This window comes from Chionomys nivalis, chromosome 19, assembly GCF_950005125.1.
Source record: "Chionomys nivalis chromosome 19, mChiNiv1.1, whole genome shotgun sequence".
In the NCBI taxonomy this organism is placed as follows: Eukaryota; Metazoa; Chordata; class Mammalia; order Rodentia; family Cricetidae; genus Chionomys; species Chionomys nivalis.
The window spans coordinates 23,904,302-23,919,943 of record NC_080104.1 but is presented as its reverse complement, the minus strand read 5'-3'; positions in this window follow the sequence as shown (position 1 = coordinate 23,919,943).

Below are 15,642 nucleotides of genomic sequence, written 5' to 3'. Positions count from 1 at the left end.
ATAAGTCAGTTTCTCTTACAAAGTAGTGTGCTTCCATAGGACTCTTTTCTACATCCTTGGTGTTAATTGGGTCTTACCCCATCTTATCACCCTCATTTTCATTTCATCCATGTCTAAACCTTGCCACCACCAATTTCCCTCCCTTTGCCCCCACCTCTCCATAACCATCAAGCCTGATTGACAACATTCTTCACAGCTGAATAAAATCCATTGTCTTCCCAGATAAAGCACACCAATTGTTTATCAACTATTCAGTGCTCAACCCTGAAAACAAAAACATATAAGAATCACTATATTACTAAATCTGTTATATTGATGAGTTTAGAAATGTGTGTGTGTGTGTGTGTGTGTGTGTGAGACAAAAAAAAAAGATGCCAGAAATTTGAAACAGAGTGAAAAGGGATTACACGGAGAGTCTGTAAGGAAGAAAGGGAAGGGGAAAATGAGGTACTTCTATTGTAATATCAAAAACTAATGACAGAAATCAATTATGCACATATGTTGGTAAGATGAGGAAGACAAAGCATTTCATAAGTGTATAGTTTGATCTCATACTTTGGTGAACTTCTGTTTAGGGACTATCAAAAACACACAAGTGATTATCATATTTTCTTCTTCTTTTGAAAGAAAATATAAGAATGGCCTTTAGGTTGTAAGGAGTCTTTCGCTGTCCCACCAGCCAGCTCCCAAATAATAAAATAGAGACTTATTATTAATTATGAAAGCTATGTCTTAACGAGGTTTGTCCCATTTGCTTTGATAACTTAAATTAACCAATTTATATTGATCTATGTTTTGCCTCATGGGTTTTTACCTTTCTGTCATTTTGGACCCCCTGCTTCCTCTCTATCTCTGCCTGGCAACTCTACCCCATTGTCAACCCACAATTTTATTTCTCTTCCAGAAAGTCTCACCTATACATCCTCCTGCTTAGTTATTGGCCATTCATTCATTTCTTTATTAAACCAATAACAGTGACATATCTGCACACAGTGTAAAAATATACCACAATAATAGGTAAGTATTTCCTTTTTTCATATACAGAGCTAGACCTAACTAGAGTTGCATATTTCCTTTTATAATTCATTCAGTCTCCCCAGGATATTTATGTCTAGTTAACTCTTTCTACTGAGCTAGAAACCATCTTATCATCTAAGAAAAGAAGATCTGAGCTTTTTTGAGAGTGGGTATCTTTTCCCTGTCCCTTCCAAAAATCATCTTATTTTTTATCTAGTGTCCCCTAGAGAAATATGGTGGAGCTCATAAATGGCTATGTTATCATACTGTGACTGCCTTCCATACTTCAGTTTTTCAGCTAGTTAGAGTCGCAATGTGAAGAGTCGTCAACACTGAGCCCTTAGTGACTCACTGCAGTTCAGGTTTTGCTATCTGTACCAATGATTCAATGTTCAAATCTTTCTCTGATAAGCCCCAAGCAAGTTAATGTTTGTTATTCATCCAGGGTCAAAGAGAAAGGATTTTCTCTGTGTCTTTCCCTATTTTTTGGGTCAAAAGCAGAGTGGCTAATTTTTCAGTCTGTTCAGATTTTAACTTTCTCTTAAGAAATAAAGGCTTACTCTCAAACACCTAGCCTGTGTAACTCAAAACCTGTTAGAGCAATACTATAAAGCTGCTATTGTCCAGTCCCAAGATATGAATGCAATTCTGTGTATTTGAAGAAATCTTCAGCATGTTAACTGTGTATGATCAACCTGGAATGAGATAATTTTTGAAAATATTGAAATAAAAGAAATATACATCCTCATAAATCAGGATTTTCTTAAAATCTTAAGAATTTCAAAACATCAATGTTTAGAAGTTTTTTAACCTATAAAGCCAATTGAAGAGATTTGTAGTAATGCTACTAGCTGTTAAAATGTGACCCCCAGAGCAACCAGTTCAGCATCAACATCTCTAATGATCTCCTGAGAAATCACCTGTAGGATCTACCCCAGACCACTGGGTGAAATACTCTGAGGCTACTCTTCGGTGGACTTTGTCTTACCATTTTGTTGCTGATTCAAGACAAGAGCCTTCTTAGGGGTCAGGCCCATTGTTCTCTATGCATCCTTCCCTCCAGGGCAGATTTTTACTGTAAGGAATATATTTGAAGAGTGAGAGGATTAAAACTGGGAGTTGTATATCCAATGATATTGGAAACACAGTTTCTCCCTGTGGAGTCTTAAATGTCTATCCAGAGTAATTGAAGAGACACGAACAGTGTTTTAACAGCTCTCAAAGACTTAACTGAAGACATTGACCTTAAAATCAAAGGTGTTTAATTGTTAGGAAAAAATATAGATATTTTACTCTGCTCCAGGCTGTCATTCTTATAATTAACAGCCTAAGAGATTTCCTTTCAAATGAACATCAAGTAAGTGAATGTGCTAAATGTTAACAACAGTTCTGAAGTCATTTGTCAGAGTTTCCATACATGGGCAGAGTGAAACTTTCTTAAATGTTCATTTAAGTCACTTACCACTGCAGTTGTCCTTAGTGAATGTTGGATACTAGATAACTTGAGTGTGTTAGTTACAAAATTTAATATTCAGTAAGTATGATAGTATATTAAAGCTTTATAGTTATTAGCGAAAGTATTTATTAACTACATTTAGAAAATTGTTAGCAAAATGTAGCAATGCTGTTTGGGAAGCATTTGTTTCTACATGAAAGGATGAAAAGGGTAAAAGGCTTTTCTTATTTTTGGTAACTCCCAAACAAAATGGGCAAATTACTGGCATTAAATTTTATATCAAAAAATATAGTTCCCAAAGCTGAAGAGATTGCAATCTGTAGAGTGCCTGCTGTGCAAACATGAGGAGGTGAACTCAGCTCTCCAGAACCCACAAGTCTCTACACACATGTGGCAGTCACATCTTCAAACCCGAGAATTTGGGAAGAGCAGAAGCAGGAACTTAAAGTCATCCGCCAATGAACCTAAGCAAAATGATGAGAAACAGGTTCAAGCAGAGATCCTGTTTCAAAAACTAAAGGTGGAGATGAATGAGAGACTCCAAATTTTGAATTCTGTCCTCTACATGTACATATATGTGTGTGTGTGAATATGCATATACATATATGTGCAACTAACAAGTATTAATGTGTATATGGTATACATACACACATCCCTTACACACACACACAGAGAACCTATTAATACATAGGTTATTGGGCCTTTTAAGTCAATTTCATTGTAGTCAGGAAGATCATTCACTATGCATCAACTGCTTCAGGTCCCTAGGTGTGTTAAAGGTTAAAGATCTACCTCCATACTTTTCTTAGAGGATCCTTTCCCGTACACCTAGGACTTGGAGAAGTCACACCAAATGTTATGAGTTTCTTACTAGCTTTGTTTTAACATATGACAACTTAAGATGATTTAACCCTAGTATAGAGAATCCAAGACCAGTTTTTTTATGAACAGATTAAACAGTCAACCACTGGCTCTGATGCACTAGCTCTTTATTCTGCAGTAAAAGTGTAATGCATTCTAGTATGAAAAAAACTCTGCCATTTTTGTATTTTGTAGTGTGTTTTCTAAAGTTTACAACACACAATTCAAACAGATTATGACAACATAAATAATGGATCTGTAGCATTAAGCATATAAACAAAGTAAAGAGAAAAACTGACAGATATTTTACTAGCAATTCTAGTGTCTGATGTTTACTACTGCTATTAGGTAATCTAAACAAAGATTACTAGCATGCATGTTGGGTTCACTTGTGTTCATTTGGAAATACCACAAAGTCCCCACCCTGGACAAAGTACTAAGAAATGCTGAGAAATGGAGAAACAGTTCTCCTGGGAAAAGAGTCACCCAAATGGTTATCTAACACCAAGTGATCAGCCCTGAAATCATATGCAATGTGCCATATCATTATCATTGTATGGACTGAGAGCATTGTATTTATATAATTATCAATTATTATTATTATTATTATATATTAGAAATAATATATTCTTACAAAATCTTTCTTGAATCATATATTATTAGCTCATAAATTTAAATATGGTGGCATTTTCTTATGTTATAAAATTTTTAAAGAAAGGTTATTCCTTTTTTCTTTTTCTTCTTTCTTCCATTTCTTTTCCTTCTGATCCTCTGAGTTTAAGTTGCTTACATGAGCATGGAATCACAGTTATGTAGTGTAGCATGAACAGCTTAACAATAAATACAATACTAGTAATCATGATTCCTGTTCCTCCAATGTGGTAGTTTGAATGTAACTGACCTCATAATTTTATATCAAGTGGCAGTATTATGAGGTATGACTTTGATGGAGTGGGTATGATTTTTTGGAGGGGGTAACTCAATATGTAGGGTGGGCTTTGAGGTCTCATATGCTCAGAATACTGCCCAGTATGCCAGTTGACTTCCTGTTGCCTGGAAGATGGAGGACTCTCAGCTACCACTCCAGCACCACATCTGTCTGCACACCATCTTGCTTCCCACCTTGATGATAATGGACTGGACCTCTGGAACTATCAGCAAGCCACCTCAATTAAATGTTCTCATTTATAAGAGTTGCTGTGGTCGTGGTGTCTCTTTCCAGCAATAAAAACCCAAACTATGATGCCCAGCAACCATTTACTGCCAATAGTTACTTGGGGAGGGGTGAGATTTTGAGTTCTTTCCTCTCCTTTTTCTCTTAAACTCTATTAACCTATTTTTTTTCCATAAGAAAGTGAAGATGATGCTACTACTCAGGCAAGATCTTCCTGAGGACAAGAAGGAACTCCACATAAAGGACCAAAATCAACATGTTGCACATAGTAAACACACAGTAAGAGTTTTGTGGCGGTAACCTTACCTGGCTAATTACATGGTGTAATTTCAGTTTTATGATATGATTTTTTTTTAATTTGGGCATACATAAAGAAGTAATCAATAGTTAAACAAAATTGGGGCAAATACCCATTTGATGGAAAAAAAGATGTTTTAATTGTGAGCATCAAGGAGAAAAATGTCCATATTAATAATGGTCACTTTGTATTTTGTCTTTATAAGGCAAAGAAATCTCAACTCTCAACTTCCTTTATACTCTCTTTGTCTTCCTGGGATATTTCACTTATCTTATGTTTTTACCAACCTTCTCTACACTAAAGTGCCTCATGTTTCACTTCAAAACTTCATTTCTTTGAATTGTCAAAATTTAGATTCATACATCTCAATACCTACTATATGTATTCTTACATTACTTCAAAGATGATTCAAATTTAGCAGATGCACTGAAAATCACTGGAACTCATTTGAGTGTTGGGTATTTGAAAAATAACAATACTATCTATAATCCATGAAACCATATTTAAAGTTGGAAAACATCTTCACCTCCTCCATGTATGAAAACATAACACCCAACTCCCATGTCAGTGATATCCACAATCATCTCTACACAATAATAGTCTTTGTCTGCATTGTGTCTCCTTGCCTATGTGTCAAAGACTCTTTTCTGGCTCCATCTTCTTACTTTGCAGGTTCTTGTCTACCATATAGAACACTTGGAGAATTCATTGTTCAATGGGGATTATAGTTACTCTCTGACTTTTATTAAAATATAACAGTTCTGAAACTCTCTTGGCAGGGAATTTTCTTCTCTTCTGTCTCATGAAATTTGCCTTAGAACTCACCTCAGAACTTTTTACTTAGAGGACTGGGCATGGTATGGACAATGGGTATCAGTTAAATACTGAACTTTTTATACTTATTTATACAGGGTTATCTTTGTCCACATTTTGGTGTAGTGAAAAAGCCTGAGCCAAAAGGAACCACGCCTGCTCAATCTAGAACTGGAAGATTCATCAGAATGGTGATTTGAAGTGTTCTTTCAGTACGGTAGGGACAAAACTCACATAAATATTCAGTAAATCAGTCAAGTGCAGATATCTCACTCCCAGACTTAAGAAAAATATAAAAGTTGTTTTGGGCAAACATATGGGATTGGTTTATCTTAAGGACATCATTGCATTTGCCAGGTACACAAGGTTCTAGTCCTAGGGAGATAGTAAGATTTTACTTTACTGCTCTTTGCTTTGGCTTTACAATTGCTTTTAGTACTAACCTTAACATTGCTCCTACATAGAGACTCCAGGACTTTCCCACTGATGAGATATGAACACATTCATAAACAAATGAAATGAAATCCATAGGGATGTTGGTAGTAAGTATATCATAATGTCATTAATACAATATTGTTAAATTCACCTTGCGTAGTGTTCTGAAAAAGTATGAAGATCTTCTCAATGTTATTGGATATTTAACAAGTCCAATGATTAAATTATATATGTTGGGAGTAGGGTTGGACATTTTCCTAAGATGATTAGTAACAAAGGGGCCCTATGTGTGGGAAGTCCTACAAATATGAGCAGATGTCGTGGGATTTTAGTGTGACATAAAGCATAGATATGATCGTTAAGTTTCCTATCTGATAAACAGATTTTGTGTCATGAAATCTTTGCATCCCAGTAAGAAAGCCTACTCCATCAACTGTGATATACATTCCTGATTTCTAAGTTAACAAGCTGAGTTATTTCTCTGTGTTTAGGGATGCTGGTCCTATTTTATAGGTAGATTTAACATTTGTATTACCATCACTAGTTTTCCAAATATTTAAATATTAGCAGTAGGTTAAACACTTTGTGACTTATATAATGCATTCGTTTTAATACATTTATAAAGGAATTACTCATATAACAGCTTAAGACCTTAAAGTTATAAAGATTACAAATAAGCCTGAAGTCACACAGCTGGTAGATAATGGAGCCAAAATGGAACCCCAGGCCCGTATGGTACTGATGCCACTGCTTGGTATGACTCTCATTAATCACCTCTCACCTGTGTAACAATTGTTAAGCTTCTATTTCTGCTTTCCTCGGTGGTATTTTTGTTGTTTATTTGCTCACCTTCTTGATTCGAGGTAGAATCATGAGTAAAAAATGCAAATCTGATCTTGCAAGTTATTTCGCTTTAAATGTAGTGGCTCCTAATTACTTCTAATATGGAAATAAAGCTCAGCATAATGTCACGTGGTAAAAATCTATCACGGTCTTCTACCACTCTAGTTTGACTCTTCATGTTCTTTTATACTATACTACTTTTTTATTCAATAATATGAATGACTTGCATCCTATTTCATGTAGCTTCTTATACATACAATGCAAAGTACATTCGGGTCTAAATCTAGTACCAATTAGGAAGATGACGAAGAAAAACTATCCATGGAGTCTTTCACCATATTCCAATCTAGATTAGGTGTTCTGAGTCTACACCCCCATAGGTGTACTGGAATCAGAAAGGCATGGAGATCTATTCTGATAAATCTAGTGTAGAGTTGTGAAATTAATACAAGCATAAAACCACCTACACAAATTTTATTACATTAAATTTTCTAGAAGACTACATTAAATAATTTACCAATGTTTAGGAATAGCCAACACTGATGTAATATTTAAAAATTCTCTTAAGTCACGTACCACATTTAGAAGAGTCATTAAATCTTGTAAACTTTTTAAAATTTTTTTTAATTTTTTGAGACAGGTTTCTTTGTAGCTTTGGAGCCTGTCTTGGAACTAGCTCTTGTAGACCATGCAGGCCTTGAACTCACAGAGATGTGCCTGCCTCTGTCTCCTGAGAGCTGGGATTAAAGGCATGTACCACCACCACCTGACTTAAATCTTGTAAACTCTTATATATTTTCTGTCTTTTCTCCTTTTACAAGAAAGTATTCCAGTGCTATAAGCCCTAATTAATATTTATTAATTGTATGAGTGAATGGAATTTTAAAATTAGGTGAATGGCATTTATGGTGTAAATCTTGCAGGAGTAAAATGTATTCAGTCTTCTGAGATTCAAATAAAAAAATTAAAAATACTTTGGACAAGATAATTTCTGTCCCAAGAGTATATGAAGGGGTAGGAAGACAAAAGGATTACTACAATACAGTGAAACCCTCTCTAAACTGTCACAAGATATACAATGAAGTCAGAGATCTGCATTAGCTAGGACTGAAAGAAAGAGTTGAAAACTTCTGGGCTAAAAGGATTTGGAACGTTTTTGAGATTAAAGAGCCAAGAAGTCAATGAGGGAGAAATATCAAGCCTGCTGAGTAGTGGTCAGAGCCAGGTTGTATCTGGTTGGTACAGACATTATTAGGAAATCTAAGTCTCCTTGCCAATGGTTTTTTCCAGCATGACTGTAGGTATAAAGAGGTGGCCCTCATGATTGCTGCCGTGAGCAAGATTTTCAAGGACAATGCAAGTGAGAAAAATGAACAAATAAATGAAGTACACAACTTTTCTGTTATATTTTATAGTGAACCACTTAGATCCAAATAAATTGATTCATATAATATTCCAAACCAGTTCTTTAAAACTTTCAAGGATATAAATTATAGACATATTATTTCCACAGTACACAATTCATAGACAAAACCTAGAGAACTAACAAGACAGTTTTAATATATATTTTATATACAGCTCATACTTTGAGTATGAGCTAAAATGTTCCATTAGTGTAGTTTCTAAAATACTTTTAGATTGGGTGCTTTTAGAATCCAGTATACAGAGTAAGTAAATGATTACAAGTAAAGTCAAAATGTCTATGTTTGTGTGACTATTTAAAGATTAATAAATTTAAAGGGAAAAGAGTAGTTGATGAAAAGAATGAATCATTTGGATTTTGCTTTAGAGTCAGAATAACTATAATAGAATAAATTAAAGCCAATTTAGGGAATTCACCTACATAATCTATTTTGAGATATCTGAATGACTCCATAATAAATTAATATATACATAGGTTAAGTTTAGTTTTTTCCCCATTATCTCTTTTAATTGCACAGAGTTTTATGATATAATTGAAAGAGAAATAGAGACAGAAATTGAAAATGAAATACTGATGAAGGAAAACAGCATAAGCATGACCAGGTATATGATGTATCTATGCATAAAGAAAAAATAATATTTATTTATTACTACTTACTTTGAATCTCCTAAATACATTCAAGCCTCTCAGCATTAGTTATGCCACAGAAGAGTATAACAGAAGCATAATGTACTAGCTATATGTTTTATTACTGTGACAAAACTTCAAACCTAAACAACTTAACAAAGGAAAAGTATATTTTGCATAATAGTTCAAAGGTGCAATCCATCACTGAGAGCACAGAATGGTGGCAGCTGGTTGCATCACACCTCACCTACACTCAAGTAGTGTAAAGAATGCTGTTTCTCTTAGCCTTTATCTTTTTATTTAGTATAGGACCCTAGTCAATGGAAAGATTCCACCCACATTCAGGGTGGGTCTCCCCACCTTATTAACTTAATCTAGAAGATCCTTCACAGTCAAAACCCAAGTTGACATCCAAGATAAATTATCAAAAATAGCCTAAGAGGAGAACTCCACAGAAGAGAGGAGAGATGACAGGAGCCAGAGGGGATGGAGGACATAAAGAGAATTTGGCCCACTGAACCAACTAAGAAGCTTTCATAAGAGCTCACAGAGGTTGAAGTGGCAAGTGACTGACTGCATGGGTTTGCACCAGGTTCTCTGCATATATGTTATGGCTTTTATCTGGGTGTTTTGTGGTACTCCTAACAATAAAAGCAAGTTTATTTCTGACTCTTTTGCCTCCTCTTGGGATGCTTTTCTTCCTATTGGGTTGCCTTCCCCATCCAGACTTGATATGAGGGTCTTTGCTTTGTCTAATTGTATCCCATTTTGCCATGTTTGGTTGCTGTCTCTTGGAGAAATAAAAAACAGAGAGGTAGTGGATCTGGGAGATAAGGGAGGTGGGGAATCTGGGAGGAATGGAAGGAGGGAAAACTGTGGTCATAATGTATTGTGTGAGAGAAGAATCTATTTTCAATAGGAAAATAAAGAGAAGAAAATTTCAATCACTATTTTTCATCTTAAAATCTTGATTTTATTAAAAGGAGTAGGAAAAGAAGGAAAAAGAGAAAAGGAAGAGGAAGAAGGAGGAGGAGGAAAAGAAGAAGGAGGAGACAATATACAAAGTTCATGGCCAGGGTGGTTAAAGAGTTACACTGATTTATATACTTAAAATAAGTGAACTTGTCCAGTAGATGAAATTTACCCATGATTAAAGTAAATGTACTGCCCAAATGGTGTTAGTAATGTTGGGCATATTTTAGAGGATTACAGAGAGTATTTGTTTAAATAAGAGAGTTAAAACTATATAAAGCTCAAAATATGGTATTCTTTGATGTACACAGAATGTATATATTTACATGTTATTTTTGGCATGTTATTTAGATCTATCTTCCCTGAAGTAGAGATCCTGTTTTACCTTGCCTTTCTCAACTGTGCCTCTCCAGGTGGAAAAATAGCAAATTAAATTACTTCCCTAAATATTTTGTCTGATGTTTCCAGGGGAAGGGAACACAAGACACGCCACTGGGTTTATCAGCACTTTAAAAAACTTTCTGGGTCTGGGTTACCTCACTCAAAATGATGTTTATTGAGCAAGTCTTAAGACCTAGTAGAGAGTTGTTGGTTACCACAAAAGCATGCATGGCACTACTGAATCTTTAGGTTTATCAAGCCATGCTGGTAATTGTTATCGTTTCTAAATGCCATAGCTGGAACAACTACTTTTTAAGTACATTTTCCTGTCCTGTCAAAGAACATTATTTTCATCATCCTACAGAGACAATTTTTCCATAGTGCATAAAAGAGCTACTTAGTTGTAGCTTGTGGACTGTGGTGCTTAAGAAGTCAAGCCCAAGATATTTTTTGTTTTAGTGAATGCATGTGTGTATGTTGGGGGTGTAGCTATTGTTGGTGGTGTTCCTTTTCTCAAGAAAAAAAGATGAGGCTGTTATCAACTATCAAAATTATTTTATTAGATTTTTGGAAGTCAAGTGAAACATTTCAGTGACAAAAAATACAAAGATTTCACCTCATCTGAGGCACCAAGAATTGATTGCTGAAAATATTTGATTTTGTGTTAATAATTATTGCTTTTGTAATCCTTGCTGCTGTCGTTGTGTATGTATTTGTTAGACCTGGTCAGTACGAACAACTAGTAATGGTGGCAGAAAATAGAAACAAAAAGACAAAAGTAAGAAAGAAAAACAAGAGTGTATTACTCTTGTTCCTCTGTGCTTCTGTTTAAGTACCAGGCCTTCTTTAGATAGACAGCACACTTTATTTCTGTTTATGAGAATCTATTGGGAGAAAACATTAAAATTCCAAGGATTTCCTATCACTACCCCATTCAGTAGATACTCTTTCATAATATTAAAATTAATGTTTGTTCTAATTTTCTTTATAGCAAACATAATAGCTTATTATCTGTAAACAGGTATCAAATAAATCAAACTGGCTATGGCAGCACACAGCTATAATCCCAACACTCACAGAGGGTTTGAGGTTAATCTGGGTCAATTATAAAGTTCTGGGAAAGACTGATATGTGAAGGAAGATTATTTTTTTGAGAAACTTAAAAGATACTTAGAAATGGTGGTGTGATCCACCTGAAATGTTCCAAAAAAAAATCCATTACAAGCTTGAAAATGAATTATACACACTGTATTGAAATATAGAATAACATTCTAAGTGCTGTGATTATTACAACGAATGCCTTATTTGCCTATTTAATAATATTGATATTTTCTTGGGTAAGAAACTTCACAGAAACATTCAGTAATCTGTTCACAATAAGAGATAGAAGCAGTTTGAGTATATTTTATTCTAACTAGTTTGGCCAGTGGAGCAGAAAAAGCACTTTTCTTTCTTTCTTTCTTTCTTTCTTTCTTTCTTTCTTTCTTTCTTTCTTTCTTTCTTTCTTACTTTCTTTTCCTCTTATTTTAGACTTACTTATGCATATGATTATTCTGGTTACATGTAGGTAAGGAAACTACTTATATGCCTGGTGTCTGTAGAGATCGGCAGAGGGAATGACATCTCCAAGACCTGCAGCACAATTTCTGATTGGTCTTATTAATAAAAACCTGGAGTCAGATATTAAGGGGGAAAGCTGAAAGATCAGAGAAGCGGAAAAGCCAGCTGTTAGTTCTCACCTCTATGAAATCTTCAGAACGAACGGGGTGTCCTTTCTCTACAAGGCCTCAGCTTGAATGCCATCTCTACAAAATTTCAGACAGAATCCTGAGCTTCACAGAACTGTAATTATGGATAGTTGTGAGCTATGGATTCTGGGAAGTGTATCCAGGTCCTCTGCAAGAACAAGTGCCCTTAACTCCTGAATCATCTCTCCAGCCCTCAAAGCACATTTCTTAATTTAATATTCTGAACTTGCATCCTGATGCTGTATTAGTAGAAAATAGAAAGAAATGTTAGCCTTTTTATGATAAATTCTCTCTCTTTCTTTCAGAGATATCCAATAATTCTGTGATCTTAGCTGTAAAAGCCACATCCTTTCCAGAATTGTCCTATCCGGATACTGAAAAATCAGAAAACTCAGCTTTGCTTTGAACTGCCATTTTTGTGTTGCTGTTGTTGTTTTCTGTCAAGGTGATGAGTCTGACACTAGTGCCTTGTGTCCTGTTACAAGCTAGAAGCTTCTGTGAAGAGACCTTTAGTCATCCACACAAAGTGGAAGTAGACATGATGAAGGGCTTAGACATTTAACAAAAATTGAAGGGCCATGCAAAATTCAGGTAAATTTTATATTGTGTAGAGTGATGTATGAGTATGTGAAATGACCAAAAGACAGTTTTTAATAGAATATTTTTTATTATTTGAGGATGTCATACAACACATTTTGATTATATTGTCCTCATTCTTACCAATAACTCCCCAGATCCACTCCTTATATTTATCTCCTCCCAATTTCATGTCCTCTATGTCTTAGTAACTCACTGAGTCCAGTTTGTTCTAAGCATATACCCTTGGGTAGGATATATTCACTGGCTGCCCAGCATAAATTCATATTGTTTCTACTGTTGAAGATACTAAATACTTTGCTCATAGTACATTGGTAACAATATGGAAATTTCATTTCTGCTGGTTAGCTTTCTTAGTACCAGAAATTACAATCCAGAATACATACATACATACATATATATATATGTATATATATATATATATACACACACACACACACACACATGCATAAACAAACAAATACACACACTGTCAACATTGTAAGCTACAATAAAAAGCAGTGTGGCAAAATCTACCTGTGGGTGAAAAAGTGAGCAGAGACATTCTGGAGTAAGCAACAACTCTCTACTTAGATTTAAGGCCCCGTTCACCAGAGGCAATACAAGCGTAGTACTGTAAATCTCACCAAGAACTCATGGTTGAGAAACCCATAGGCCATAGGGATGAACCTTCCTCTGCTATTTAGATAGACAGACATACTATCCAAACTGCCCTCTAAATTTGTATCTCTGTACCTATAGATTAAATCAGTTCTCAGACCTGCCCAGAGAAGTGCAGCAGATGGCAGCTGAGAAACTCTCAACTGGTAAAAGTGCAGAGAATAAATGTCTACAGAGTGCTCACCATGGGAAAACCATCGTGAAAGGAGGAAACAGAGAGATACAGTTCGGGGAGGACCAGAGCTAAACAGTGTCTTCTGGATATGACCAAACCTCTGTATTCATGAATTCACAGCAGCTGTGGTTGCCTGTACGAGACCTGCTGCACAAGATCAAGCCAGTCAACATTTCAGCTGGGAATGAATGGTTCATGAAACTCTTCCTGATTAGCCTGTGGTATATACATAATACAGATAGATAGATAGATAGATAGATAGATAGATAGATAGATAGATAGATAGATAGATAGATAGATAGATAGATATAGAAAGAAAGAAACAACACACAAATTTTATTACTTATTTAGCTCAACCAAAATTGTCATGTGTATTCCTATTTTTTTTTTTTTTGGTGTGATTTGAAACCATTGAATGCTTATTCTCCTTAGGAAAGTACTTGGCTCACCAAAGGGTCAAAGGTCAAGTCATTCCTTGTCTACTAATTGTAGCAACTATTGTTTTTGGAGGGAGTTGGAGGGTGGATTATTAGGAGGGTAGGTGTGTAGGGAATGGGAGGAGGGGAGTGAGTGGGAATTTGGATTGGTATTTTTTTTAAAAAAAATCTAATAAAATAGGTATATTTTCTTGATTGATGATTGGTTATGTCGGGTCCAAATTTAGGCAGTGCTGCTCCTGGGCTGGTATTCCTGAATGGCATAAGAAGGCATGCTGAGCAAGTCATGGAAGCAAGCCAGTAAATAGCATTCCTCCAGAGCCTGTGTATCAGTTCCTGCCTCCAGGTTCCTGTTCTGCATTGCCTTGTTTCTTTCAGCAATATAGTGTGACCTGCATTGTAAACGTAAATTATTCCCTAAATTATTTATTGTCATAGCATTATAGCACAGCAATGGAAGCCCTAAGACATCCATTATGAGACTGCACCTTCTATTTATGATACAAAAGCTAAATTTATGAAATCCCAATATGACTGTCTAAGCAAGACAATTCCAATAGCACTAAACATCCTGACATAAATATGGAAAAATCTCACTGATCCCCACTCCTAAAGGAAGAGTTATAAACAATTAACAACTGATAAAAACAGAAGAATTAGTCTTTCCCAGAGAGGTGCCTGGTTGGCTATCCAACAAAAAAAAAATTCAGACCTAGAAATGTATGTGTAGCCAACACTGAACAGCTGGTGACATTTATATGCTTATATGAATAAATAAAATAATTGTTATTGAAGTGGAGATCATAAATTTGGAAGAGCCAGAGGCAAGCATCGGAGGAGTAGGAGGCAAGAGAGGGAGGGCGAAATGATGAAACTCTACCTTAAGAAAATTTAAAAAGTAATTTCAAAAGGAAAATTTTATTTACAATATAAAATTGTAGAATTGTCTTAGAAAATAAATAGACATTAGCCAAGGAGAGAATATTCTGCATATAGCATGGCAAGGGAGTTTAATTACAAGAGACCGGCATTCTTTAGAAGACAGATATATTAGGAGATGGCTCTGTGAAAGAGAACATTGAGATAGCACAAAGGGAAGACATTATCGATCATTCTTCTATTTACCAGAGTTGTTGCTTTAAGCAAAACAAGCCTCTCAGCAGATGTCCAGGCATCTGAAGCCTCACTTTGCTGCTGTATCTTGCTTTTGTTACAGTTTCATGTCTGTACTGGGACAGCATATGTTGGGCTGAGTGAGCCCTCATCTATTTCTATAGCAACATCAATCATGACTTTCTTTCTTTTTAGCTTCACTCAAAAATTTTCAACTGTGATCTACCCTCAAATTATGGGTTATGGAGAAGACCTCCCTGGTATCACAGAGATACTCCTCATCTAATTCTGTTCCATCTATCTTTTAAGAAAATTAATGCCCCAAAGCCCTTTTCTTTATTAAAAAATTCATAACACACATGAAAGATCATCAACTTATTCTACAATATTTATTTAATACTATAGATTATCTATATGCTATTTAGCTATTCTGACATCTTTGTGCTTATTTATACCCTTCAGAACTTTCAAAACGTAAAACAATTTTGGCATTTTTGTGGGTGAAGTGGGATAATTGACTGGGTGTGCAACATACAGCAATCAAATCAGAGTAGTGAGTGCTTCCTTGGCATCACACAGCCACCAAAGCCATAAACTTTAAAACATGTTCTA